This window comes from Orcinus orca, chromosome 12, assembly GCF_937001465.1.
Source record: "Orcinus orca chromosome 12, mOrcOrc1.1, whole genome shotgun sequence".
Taxonomy (NCBI): domain Eukaryota; kingdom Metazoa; phylum Chordata; class Mammalia; order Artiodactyla; family Delphinidae; genus Orcinus; species Orcinus orca.
In genome coordinates, this window is record NC_064570.1 from 74867074 (window position 1) to 74880272 (window position 13199).

The 13199-nt window shown below is 40.1% G+C and overlaps 1 long non-coding RNA gene across 1 annotated transcript; it reads left to right on the forward strand.

The window, feature by feature from the left end:
- Window positions 1–5120: 5120 nt before the first annotated feature.
- LOC117201432 (uncharacterized) lies at window positions 5121–11162 on the forward strand. The gene is made up of 2 exons (XR_004483447.2): window positions 5121–8385; window positions 10595–11162. It is a non-coding gene; the product is annotated as an uncharacterized LOC117201432 (long non-coding RNA).
- Window positions 11163–13199: the final 2037 nt, after the last annotated feature.

The following is a 13199-nucleotide window of genomic DNA, read 5'->3' on the forward strand; positions in this document are numbered from 1 at the left end:
GTGTGCAGTTCAGTCTAAAAAGGCTCTAGGAGACCAGAGCAGGGAACCATTTTGAGCATCTGTGGAAGGATTATAGTGGAGAAAGCACATATGCTCCCAATATTTGAAGGAGGTCTGGATGAGTCCAAGAGTAGCAGGAGGACTTGTCAGACAGGGAACAGCCTTTTTAAAGGCTAGAGGGAAGTATGTGTGGTCAGATATACCTGGAGTAGATTCATCTCCCAAAACCATGTTTTGGATACCTGAGCAAATAGATTCACTGTCTCCTGCTTCCATTTCTTCTGTAAAATGATAGGTCAGATTTGATTAATGGCTTTTTAAACCATTTTTCAAAGCAATAGGATACCAATAATTCTTTTTTGATGGTGGTGGAGGCAACTGCAAGAGAGGTATGACCCACCCTCGTGGCCATCACCTCGCCTCTTTGGGCAGCTCCTAAGGCTCGTTGGCTGAACCCATGGGACACAATTTGAAGACTAGTGCACCAAGGGACTTCTCAAGGCCTCGGTGAGAGGTTGCCTCCTCTCAGCTATCAATGTGTGCAGTATGTGTGGGAAGATGGGAAGACACCATGACTGGAGAGGAGGGTTGCAGGTGGGAAGCAGCGGGAACTGGGCGGGGCCTGGTACACAGTAGGCACTCGGGAAACGTTATGTCAGTGTTTGTGGGAATGTGCTGCTGTAGGCTGGGAATGTGACGTCCACACTGTCAGAGAGGCCTTGCATGGTGGTCACCAGTGCTTAGCCTTGAAACATAGAGCCACCAGAGAGTCTTCCACAGGGGCAAGACAGAATGAGAGTGCAGTTCAGGGAAAAAGCGCCTGACGACTAACTGGATTCCTCACCTCACTCATATTTTCCCTTTAAGTAGAATGTAGGCTGGATGTTGCAGAGGGAACTATAGTTTGTTTTCTAAGGTGAAATATGGTATTGCAGTTACTCTTAGAAAATGTGTACTAAAGTTTTTCTTTAGGGATGAAGGTTTGTAAGAGCTACAACTTATTTTCAAACAATTCAGATCTAGAAATAGATCTGGATCTAGATCTGAATTGTTTAAAAATAAGTATTATATATAGTGTATCTATTATACATATAATGTATATGTATACATAATAATGTATATTTAACATATATAATGTATATATAATACATGTATATACATCCATTTGTACACATATATTTATCTACACAGATACTACAAATATGGCAAAATGTTAATTACTGGATCTAGTGGTGGGAATACAGGTGTTCCTTATATTGTAATAGTAATCATACATATTCAGAGAGTACTTACTCTCTGCCAGACTGTGCAGTAAAGAATTTGGCCTTTGTCTCCAGCTCCTGAGGGGGAACCTTTAAACCCTTGAAATTTCCCAAGTGGTAGGAGTATCTTTGTTATTCAGGGTGGGCCCCTGGGCCATGTGGTTTCAGTCCAAACTGGGGGTGGGGAGACTGGAGACCAAGTCCCAGCACACGGGCAATCAATCCATCAAACATGCCTATATAATGAAGCCCCAATAAGAACTCTGTACACCAAAGCCCTGGTGAACACCTCAGGCTAGTAATACTGCCTGTGTATTGTCAGACATCAGTACCGGGACTTCAGTGCTTCCTGAGAACAATGAAAGCTTTGCCTTTGGAACCCTCCTAGACTCTTCCATATGTGGCTCTTCCTTTAGCAGGTTCTAATTTGTAACCCTTTCCTGTCATAAACTGTAACCATGAGTATAATTGACTTAAGTGAAGTCTGTCCCGTTACCAAACCTGGGGTTGGCTTTGAGAACCCCCTGAACCCGCAGTTGTTCGGAGGTGAGGTCGGTGTCAGAAGTGAAGATAGTCCTGGGGACCGTGCCCTTGGACCTTGCAGTTTGGCTACCTAGGACACAGGCATTCTCCTTTGTATTTTTGTGTGAATATTTATTACTCCTAACATGAGCATTAATGAGTTGTGATAGGCACAACCATTTGCCTATTTTATAGATTAGAAAAACTTAGGAACAGATAACTCTCTTGCCCAAGGTTACACAGTGAGTAAATGGTGAAACTAAGCATTTAATCCTTGCCAGGCTGCATCAGTTTGTGCATCTTGCTGGTAAGGAAACAAGCTTATTATCTCAAGGATATAATTCCAGAATTCTGAAAAGAATTCCCAAGTCGGTAGGTCCAAGTTGGGTCCTGTCTCCTCCATTCTCTAACTGCAGTTCTGTACAATAATAATGGACCTTCAGAATGAAGACCCTGAGGCAAAACAAGACACCAACCCCTGAAAGAAAGATTCAGTGGTGTTTGATACTACACACTTTGTTTTCTAAGGTCATTAAGTGGACTAATTAATTTTGTAAAGAGTTCTAACAGAATGGGCTTTCTCATAAACTTTTCCGTTGTCCAAGTAACAAGACCTCCACATTCTCTAACCATCCCAGTTAATAGGAGGCTTGCTATAAAATGTCAGTGGCATGGAAAAAATGCTTTAAAAGAGAGAGCAGTCCCGCACCTCTCTCTACTAATTGCTGGTTGACAATAATCCAAATCAAAATGGCATGTGCTTCAGAATTCAAAAATCAGGATGGTAAGAATTTCAATAACCTAAAGAAATTATGTGAGGGAAGAAGATCTATCCAACAAGCTCTGAATACTCTTCTTTTGCAGAATTCAAAACACTTCAATAGGAAAGGTTTAATTTTAACAGGCCACAAATGTCAAGACTTTGCAAGCATGTTGGTAATCTTGTAAACCAACTAGCTGAACGTGCATTCATTTTAATCAAATCATCACAAAAGCTTCCAGATAGATGGTACTATATAGATGCAAGCAAAAAGTGTGACTGACCCTCTGCAGTAGTCATGAAGTTGGGCATTTGCTCTTTGAATATGTGCGTTGATGTGTGAGCAATGCCCTGACACAGGTTGTGACGGTGCTATTCTTCCCTGGCCATCCCCCCAAAAAGCCTGGAGGTAAGTGATTCACTAGTGGGAGGAAAATTGGGCAATGCCAAGAGCACATAAAAACAAGAGAAATCCAAGAGATTAAACCTCTGGTGCTGCTTTATTCTGCTAACGTGAGCCTAGTGGCCGAAAGAATCTCTAAGACGTTTTAGTTTGGGCTCTTCTGTGGAATTCCTTATGTGGCTTATATTTCACCTAAAAAAGCAGAAAAAAACCAAAAAACAACACCCCCACAACTTCAAACATTGTGTTTGGAGATAATGCTTTGCTCTGATCTGTACTATCCTCATTTTCCAATTTTTTTCAATGATTAAAAAAAATTGGTTCGAGAACATAATTAGGCATAGTCCTAAAACCTTATATAGGTTAAAGAAGAAACCACCCCCCCACCACCACAAAAAGAAAGAAAGAAAGAAAACACAACCACCAAAGGAAAATAGGAAATGGTGTATACAGGTTTCCTCATCTATATAAGAAGAATAATAAAAGTGTCAATCTCATTGGGCTGTTATGAGGATTAAATTAATTAATATCTTTCAAGTGCTCAGAACAGTGCCAGGCACGTAGTAAGCTATATAACGTCATTTAATAAAAAATTTTAAACACAAGAAACTTTGCAGGCGCGAGTGGAATAAAGTGAGTGACCATCAGAAAAGCTGCCTTTGTCTTTCTTATAAGTAATTAGGTGCCATGAGGCAGTTCTGTAGGCAGAGAGAATTGAGGTACAGTGAGAGAAATGTGTTTCCAGCAAGTCTTAGCTAAGTGTGTTATCCCTGGGTTTATTTTCATTATATGAGTTTTTGATTCCTGCATACTTTGAAGTTCGCCTCAAGGGAAAAAGTTGAATTGGGACTCTTTGTGACTAGAATCTTTGGCCTGGAAGGTTGGCGCCTTCAACTGTTTCTCATGCCAAGCCTGTGAGATTCTGTTCCCGTTCCAAAAGCTGACAGGAGCTTCCTTGCAAATTTTTCTGAAAGAAATGAATGAGACTAAACTCCACCAGATTTCTGCCTTTATGGACGCTTAACTAGCCTAATTAGCTTGGTGAATTAGCAGTGCGAAGGGCAGAATGCACAGTGCAGCCGGCCCAGCTCTGGGGGTGGAGACACATGAGGCCCCCCAGATCACGAAGCAGGAACCCTCCCGCAGCTGGTCAGGGACACTCAAGACAGGCTGCAGTGAAAAGACCGAAGAAAAACTGCTGCCATCTTTTGGCTGATTCCACAGGAATGTGGATTTTGAACTTTGAGCCATGTGAAATTATATTTATACCCAAAAAGGCTTTGTAATGCCGAACCTAGTGAGCATAAGATATTACATCATTTACACTTTGGGACATAAAAAAAGAAAGAAAAATTTAAGGTCGTTTTCAGGAGTTCTTTTCCAGCTCCCAAGGGAGAGGAAAGAAGACTGAAAATGGAAAATGGCATTAAGCCGTGGCAGGAGGGACCCGGGTCTAACACAAAGAACTTTCAGGCCTTCAGTTGAATAGTTGTATTCAACCCTATCAGACCCACCCACTTTGTATAACAAATATTTTTTAACATTCCTTTTACCAAACTAAAGCTCCTAGACAATATAACATGCCTACAGGCATTCAAAGCTTAACATCGTTGGTGGGAATGTAAATTGGTGCAGCCACTATGGAGAACAGTATGGAGGTTCCTCAAAAAATTAAAAATTGAGGGCTTCCCTGGTGACGCAGTCGTTGGGAGTCCGCCTGCCGATGCAGGGGACGCGGGTTCGTGCCCCGGTCCGGGAGGATCCCGCGTGCCGCGGAGCGGCTGGGCCCGTGGGCCATGGCCCCTGGGACTGCGCGTCCGGAGCCTGCGCTCCGCGACGGGAGAGGCCACAACAGTGAGAGGCCCGCGTACCGCAAAAAAAAAAAAAAAAAATTAAAAGTTGAACTACCATGTGTTCCCGCATTTCTACTTCTAGGTACTTATCTGAAGGAAACAAAAACAATATCTTGAAAAGATACATGCATCATTATCATGTTCATTGCAGCATTATTTACAATAGCTAAGATAAGTGTCCATTGATGGATGAATGGATAAAGAAGATGTGGTATATTGGAATGGAATACTAGTCAGCCATAAAAAGAATGAAAGCTTGCCATTTGTGACAGCGTGGATGGACTTGGAGGGTATCATGCTAAGTGAAATAAGTCAGACAGAGACAGACGGATACCATATGATGTCACTTATATGTGGGACCTACAACACAAGCAACAACAAGAAGAAAAACCAAGGTCATAGATACAGAGAACAGAACAGATTGGTGGTTGCAGTGTGTGTGTGTGTGTGTGTGTGTGTGTGTGTGTGTGTGGATGGGCCAAGGGGTCAAAATGTACAGTCTTCCAGCCAGCTATTAAAAAAGTAAATCATGGGAATATTGTGTACAGTATTGTGACTATAGTTAATTATAGTATATTGCATATTTGAAAGTTTCTAGGAGGGTAGATCTTAAAAGTCCTCATCACAAGAAAAAAAAAAAAAAACATGTCCGTGACTGTGTATATGGTGAAGGACATTAACTAGACTTATTGTGGTGACCATGTCGCAGTGAATACAAATATAGAATTGTTATGTTGTGCACCTGAAACTATTACTGTATGTCAATTATACCTCAGTTTTAAAAAACCTCAATAGACTGCTCTAACCATAAAATAAAGAATTTAAATCAAAGCAATTTATAATAAACTATGTATTTCAGTATGTAAATGTTTGGGAGTGACTTCACAAGAAGACAGGTAGATGCATAAAATAAGTTCAGGTCTAAGAAACGTAAGACATATTCAGTGAGTTAACATATTTCCTTTACATTTGAGACTTTAAAATGGGAGATAAATGTGTTTATATGGGAGCATGGAACCACAGTGAGGCAACAGCTGCATTTGCATTGGAGACTCAGACACTATAAATGGCGTTGCTGTTGGCCATGTGATTTCCTGAAATGGCGCACAATGCTCGTTAAAGTTTCAAGCTAAGGACAGTGTTTAAAATCGTGCAAAAAGTATTCGGAATACTCATTGTGCATATGTTAAAACAGTTAGGTTCTAAGCTTAGAACTTATAAACAGGATTTTTTTTTTTAATCTACATGAATGTCCAGGCGGACATGTGCACATCGTGAGAGATGCAGGACGATGCTATGTTGTGCGGGACTGTCACACATTGCAGGATGTCTGTCATCCCTGGTTCCTGCCCAGGAAATGCCAGTCATCCCTCTGGACCGCCCCCCCCCCTCCCCACTCTGGTCATTGTGACAACTAATAATGACTCCATACCCTCTGAGGGCAGAGTACAGCCAACACTGAGAAATACCACGCTAGGGCCTCGGTCACCGCCCCTGTGAAGTCAGGGCGGGAGTCTGGGTGTGAGGTCAGGCCCCAAGGGATGGAGTCTGTGTTCTTCTTTGGGGTTAGGATGGAATGGCAGGCTTGAGATCACAGATAAACTTCCTTCTCTATGTTTCTCCACTCTAACTTTTAAATTTTAATTTACTTTATTGTTTTTAATCAAATGTTTTAAAAGTCAAACAGTCGCTTTTTTTAAAATAATAGATTTTTTTATTGAAGTATAATTTACAATGTGTTAGTTTCAGGTGTACAGCGGAGTGATTCAGCTCTACATATATATGTATATATTTTTATATATATATATATAAAAACATATACATATTCTTTTTCAGATTCTTTTCCGTTATAAGTTATTACAAGATAGTGAGTAGAGTTCCCTGTGCTCTACAGCAGGTCCTTGTTGTTTATCTATTTTATATACAGTAGTGTGTATGTTAAGTCCAGACTCCTAATTTATCCCTCCCCATCCCCCCAACCCCCTAACACCGATGTCCCCTTTGGTAAACACAAGTTTGTTTTCTACATCTATGAGTCTATTTCTGTTTTGTAAATAAGTCCATTTGTATCATTTTTTTAGATTCCATATAAAAGTGATATCATATATTTGTCTTTCTCTGTCTGAAAAGACGAGTAGTCTTAACAGTTCCCTGCTACACATTACCCAAAGCCCTCTCCCCAAAGGCATATAGTCTCAGGTATTTCCTCTCATATTTGCTTCCATAATTCTAAATAATGTGCTTTTCTCCCCCTGCAGTTTGATTTTTTAAATCATGATCATCTTAATTACATACGGTATATAATAATATACATTGTAAATTATTAAAATCATTTGTAACCATAACTATTATCTGTTGGCTTTCAAACAGGGAAAAGAAGCTTTCACACCATATGTACAGCAGGGGAATTCCCTAGTGGTCCAGTGGTTAAGACGCTGTGCTTCAAACGCAGGGGGTCTGGGTTCAATCCCTGGTCGGGGAACTAGGGTCCCATATGTGATTTTTGGGGCAGCCAAAAATCACACTTAAGCAATTTCCATATAGTGTTTTAGAATTTACAAGTGAGTTTGCACAGGCATGGGTTCATATGATCCTTGCAGAAGTTTTGAGAGGGATGTCATTAGGGTCATTCTCATTTAAAAGATAGGAAATTGGAACACAGGTAAGTGACATGCCCAAGATCACGTGACTGTAAAATACCAGAGACAGGCCTAGACCCCAGAATGTTCGCTCTTATTAGGCTGCTGTTTTTAAATTTGCTTCGAGAGCTGAGGGGACTATTCTGCTTAGATCCCCTTCTGGCAAAAACTCCTTTAAGGCCCCATTCCCGCGCGCGTTCTTCCTGAAACCTTTGCTAACCCTCCCAGGCAGGTCTTTTCTCTGAGCTTCCCCGGGAGTTTGTTGGTGCTTCCATCTTGGCACTCAACACAGTGACCCATTAGTTGTCCTTTTCACACTGCCCTAGGCAGCTTCTCCCTCCTCTTTCTGTCCCCAGACCCCAGCAGGTCATCAGGTGGAAGGTGTGGCATCTCTGTACCGGCACCTGTGCTAAGCGCCCGGGTACACAGACGACCAGGACAGAACACATCCCCTGGCTTCCAAGCCTCGGGTTTGGTAAATTCGTGAATGTGTGATGCTACTCTCTGAAATGGACAGAGGAGCAACGATTTCAGGAGGATAGCTACACAGAGAGCAACGTCCTCTCAGATTTGGCTCCTTTGCACCTGAAAACTTAAAACATTAGCCAAGTCAGATTGCAAGAGACACACGTGCCAGACAAACTAGATTCACAAGATAATGAAGATCATGGGAGTGGAATTAACAAAAGAGGGGGCCAGTAAAGGTCTGTTCTTATAAGAACAAAGACGGAAAATAATTTTTGGTGAATGGGAGTGATTTATAAGTAAGGCCACCTGGAGAAGTTTACATTAATCGAGGTGGGAAATGTTAAATGTATGGATGGTTATTTTATCTGGAAGAATATTGAGTAGCTTTAATAATGGAGAAAATATCGTTGGCTTTCTAGGTGGTCAAGGAGAAAGTCGGAGAGGAACAATTGAACGTGATAAGCTTAGTGGCAATATGGTAAGAAAGAAGGAGTGAGATTTAGCAATAAATTAGTAATGGACATGAAATTAAAGGGAGTTGATGAAGTTTTCAAGTGCTATTGAGAAATTATGAAGGAAAAGAAAGGAGACGGTTTTGTGGGGGGTGAGTGATTCTTTCACTATCCAGTTGGGTTAGAAGTAATGGTGATGAACACCCAGCAGAAATTTTACTACATAACATACAGGTTATATCCATACCAGACAGGTTATATCCATAAATGCCACTGAAAGGTATTTGAATTGCCAGTCTTGCATTTCCTTTCTTTTTCAGCCTAAGGAGGAAAACATCCTCATTAACTTTGATAAATAACCACAGCTATCAATAAATAACTGTGAAGAGGTAGCCTATTCCTGAAACCAAAGAATAGGTTCTTGGTTTTTTTGTTTTTTTTTTTTTGGTACGCAGGCCCACAGGCTCAGTGGCCATGGCTCACGGACCCAGCTGCTCCACTGGGATCTTCCCGGACCGGGGCACGGGGCAGACTCTCAACCACTGCGCCATGAGGGAAGCCCTAGGTTCTTGGTTTTTATCACTTGCCACACACCCTTGTATGGGCCAAGACCGGTACCTCCTCCCAGCATCCCCTTCCCATGAAGAGACCAGATTTGATATCTATGGTTGGATTAAAAATTGAGGGAGAAATAAAACTGTCTTTAGTCACAGGCAACAGGATCCTCTATGTAGAAAATCCTAAGGGAAACAAACAAACACACACACAAAACTGTTAGAACTAAGGAGAAAAAATAAACTCAATAAGATCTTAGGATGCAAGATCAATATATAAAAATCAGTTGTAGTTCTATATACTAACAACGAACAATCCAAAATGTTCTAAAACTGGATTTTAGCAATGGTTACAAAACTTGGTAAATCAGCCCCCCAAAATCATTGTACACTTAAAATGAGTATATTTTATGGTATGTAGATTACATCTCAATAGTTTTTTAAAAATTGGGGGATGTCAAAAGAGCAATAAAAGATCATTTTTTTCCATAAAAAGAGGATTTTACTCATCATCTACTCTTAATTTCTATGGTGTAATCTTTTGTGTCAGATACTCTAGCCTTGAGGGGTAGAGCCTGGGCTGGGATATTTCTAGGTCATACCCGAAGTTGAAGTTGAGAGATGCCAGCGTCATAAACCTCAGCACTGTCAGAAGGGGGCAGGACTTGTTTATTTGGCAGAGCACTGATGAGCCTGGTCACAATAAAAACAGACCAAGGACAGTTCTGAGGGGTTAGGATCCGTATTCCCTGAGGTTGGGTGGGTCGCATCCTAACAGGACAAGAGGCCCTGGTTGTTTGAAAGAAAACTGTCTCCTTGACTTCCAAGACACAGTCAGCTGTTTGGACCAGAACAGGGGTCTTGGCTTTGATAACCAAAGTGACTAGTACACTCACAGCTCTCAACACTTGACTCTTCACAGCTCCCAACGTCTTTGCAGACCAAGAAGAAAACACAGTACCTGAGCATCTACAAATGATTGTTGCACAAAATGTCAATGGCACAATTCCCACCAATGGCCCTCTGCCTTAGGCTTTGCAAAGCCCTAGACACTTATAATTCAAATCACATTTGTAAACATAAAACATTCCAGGAAAAACTGTAAGAATATTTAATACTTTTATGAAGAATTTGTATTTCCTGTCTAGAAACATCATGAAAACCATCAGTGGAGTAAATTTAGATTCTGGGCTCAGAAGCAAAGTATACAGATTTAATCTCCCATGTTTTGGTGATTAAAATAGACAGGTGCTCAACAAAAAATTCTCTTTTTTTTCAATGCAACAATGCAATTCATGAACTGATTCTATGGCATTTAGGCCTATAGCCATTTTTATTTAAGCTTTGTTTTGTTCCCTTTTAATCTTTTGTAATTGAGAGACTTATGAAAAATACAGTAATCCTTTGTTATTTGTCATATTTTAGAAGTACTATGTTAGCCGAATACTCGGGTTCAAGGAAAGTTGACTATTTGCAAAGAATAATAGCTATATACACGTTCTACACCTTGTCCTAATATTGTGGAAAGAAGTTTTAGTGAGGAAACTAACACACCTTGTCTGTGGTCACACAGAGCAGCTTATAGATTTGCAGTGCCAGCCACTGTGCTAAGCATTTTGTATACATGCTGACCTTTAATCTTCATAATGAATCTAAGGAGAAGCTTGCTCTTGCTTTACAGATAAAGAAAAAGGAATTTAGGAATAATTCTTGCCCAAAGTTGTTCATAAAATTGGTGGAAAGAATCTCATCAGAGTCTACCTGGTTCTAAAATATATCCTTCCTCTCTTCTATGTGGCATCCTGCAATTCTTCTTTGATGAGAAAGGATGCAAGGTTGTCAACATGTCAAATTCAGCAAGGTTGTCAATGTGAAAATGAATGATGATAATGTCCAGAACAAGCTAGCTGAACACACTCTATGAGAAAAGCATCATCCTCGTTATTATCATCATTGATAACAAACATTAGCCATTCCCCCAAAAAGCCACCCAACTTTTATTAATGACATTGAGTTGTGAAAATTCCTCAAACATGGCAAGTCAATGACCACTTTGGATTCAAAATATGGGCTTAATAAGAAGAACAGCAAAAGGAAACAACTCTTGTAGCTTTGATGCAAAGCATACATTAAAAAGTAATTTATTTAAAAAAAGAGGGGCTACTGAATGAACTTCAGGATGAAATAATGTTAAATTAGGCTTTTTAAATCTCAGAGGAAGTCGCAGAGTAATAAAACAACATACCATACTGTTTTATTTCAAATTTTCTTCTTTTATATTAGCATTAGTTTTAGAATAGTCAGTAATTCATCTTTAGCGGGCAACCAAAATAAAATAAATTGATTTTAAAAGAGAGAGTTTTAATAAATTACCTCTGTTCCTGATGCATTTGTATCTCCATCAACCATGTCCTTACAGAGTCCAAGAGCTAAAGAGTAATTTGGGAGTGTGCCCTTTTAGAACCAGGTGAAACGGCAATTATCAATGTAATGGGGTAAGTACTGGGCCGAATAGCTTTTCCTGAATTAGTGTGTAAAAGGGAATGTGGGAAATTAACTGTGTATAACTAAGTTCCACGTTATTTGCTGCTGGGTGACATATTGCTAGAGCAGGCAGAGGGCCTGAAGAGACATTTTTCCAAGGAAGACACAGACGGCCAACCGGCACAGGAAAAGGTGCTCAACATCATTAATCATCTGGGAAATGCAAATCAAAACCACAGTGAGATATCACCTCACACCTGTCAGAATGGCTATTATCAAAAAGACGAGAAATAACAAGTGTTGGAGTGACTGTGGAGAAAAGGGAACCCTTTTGCACTGTTGGTGGGAATGTAAGTTGGTACAGCCACTGTGGAAATATAGAGTATTTCCACATATAGAGGTTCCTCAAAAATTAAAAATAAAACTACCATACAATCCAGCAATTTCACTTCTTGGTATTTACCCAAAGAAAACAAAACCACTAATTTGAGAAGATACATGCACCCCTATGTTCACTGCAGTATTATTTACAATGACCAAGCTATTGAAGCAACCTAAGTGTCCATCAGTAGATGAATGGATAAAGAAGATGTGATACACACACACACACACACACACACCGGAATATTACTCAGCCATAAAAAGAATGAAATCTTTCCATTTGCAACAACATGGATGGATATATATGGCATTATGCTAAGTGAAATAAGTCAGACAGAGAAAGACAAACACCGTGTGACATGACTTACATGTCGAATCTAAAAATAACATAAACAAGCAAAAGAAAATGAAAACAAGCTCATAGATATAGAGAACAAACGGGTGGTTGCCAGAGGGTGAGGGGCTGGGCAAAAGAGGTGAAGTGAATTAAGAGGTACAAACTTCCAGTTAGAAAATATATGTTATGAGATATTATACATCATAAGAAATATCATCAGTGGTACTGTAGTAAGTTTGTATGGGAACACACGGTTACTAGACTTACGGTGATCATTTTGTAATATATTTAAATGTTGAATCACTATATTGTACACTTTAAGCTAACATAATATTGTAGGTCAACTATATTTCAATTTTAAAAAAGGATTAAAAATTTTCAACAAGGTAAATCAGGGAAAAGCGAGTCCCCTAGTAAAGTAGTGGATTCTTTCCACCTTTACAATATGAAATAAAATCCACTTAAACATGTATATCCAGAAAAGCTCTTGAATTTTACTTATTCAGAATCTCTATTGATTTGGGTACTGCTAGATGTTATTGAGATGATGTTTCAGCCTGCAGAACAAGGAATATCTAGGGATCCAACCTCAGATGAAGCCCCATTAATGACTAAATCCAAATCCAAATCTCAGAATTTACTACTAAAAGGTGATAAGGAACCTCTTCCAGAGACAGTCAATCAGACCTCCAGAGAGCAATAGAAAATAACTTTCATCCACTTAGCCAAGAGCTGGTGTGGCAGAGACATTGCCAAGTCTTTACCAAGCCCATTTTACTTTCTTCCCTCTTTCTTTCTTCCTTTCTTCCCTCTTGGGCCCCTTTACAGTTAGGCTGGGGCCATGCAAGATCTGGCCAGTGGAAATTAAGAGGTAGTAATGTACAGGCCTGGCCACACCTTCTGCAATGACCAGGATATGTGTGGACAATGGTGGTGTCACAAGATAAAAGGAGCCTGAGCTCCTCCTGAATAATTACCAACCTCGTTAGACTGGGTGATGGGAGCAAGCAATACATTTGTATCAGATTAAACCACTGAGGCATGGTACTGTTTGTTAGAGCAGTTAGGCTGACTAATACAGCAA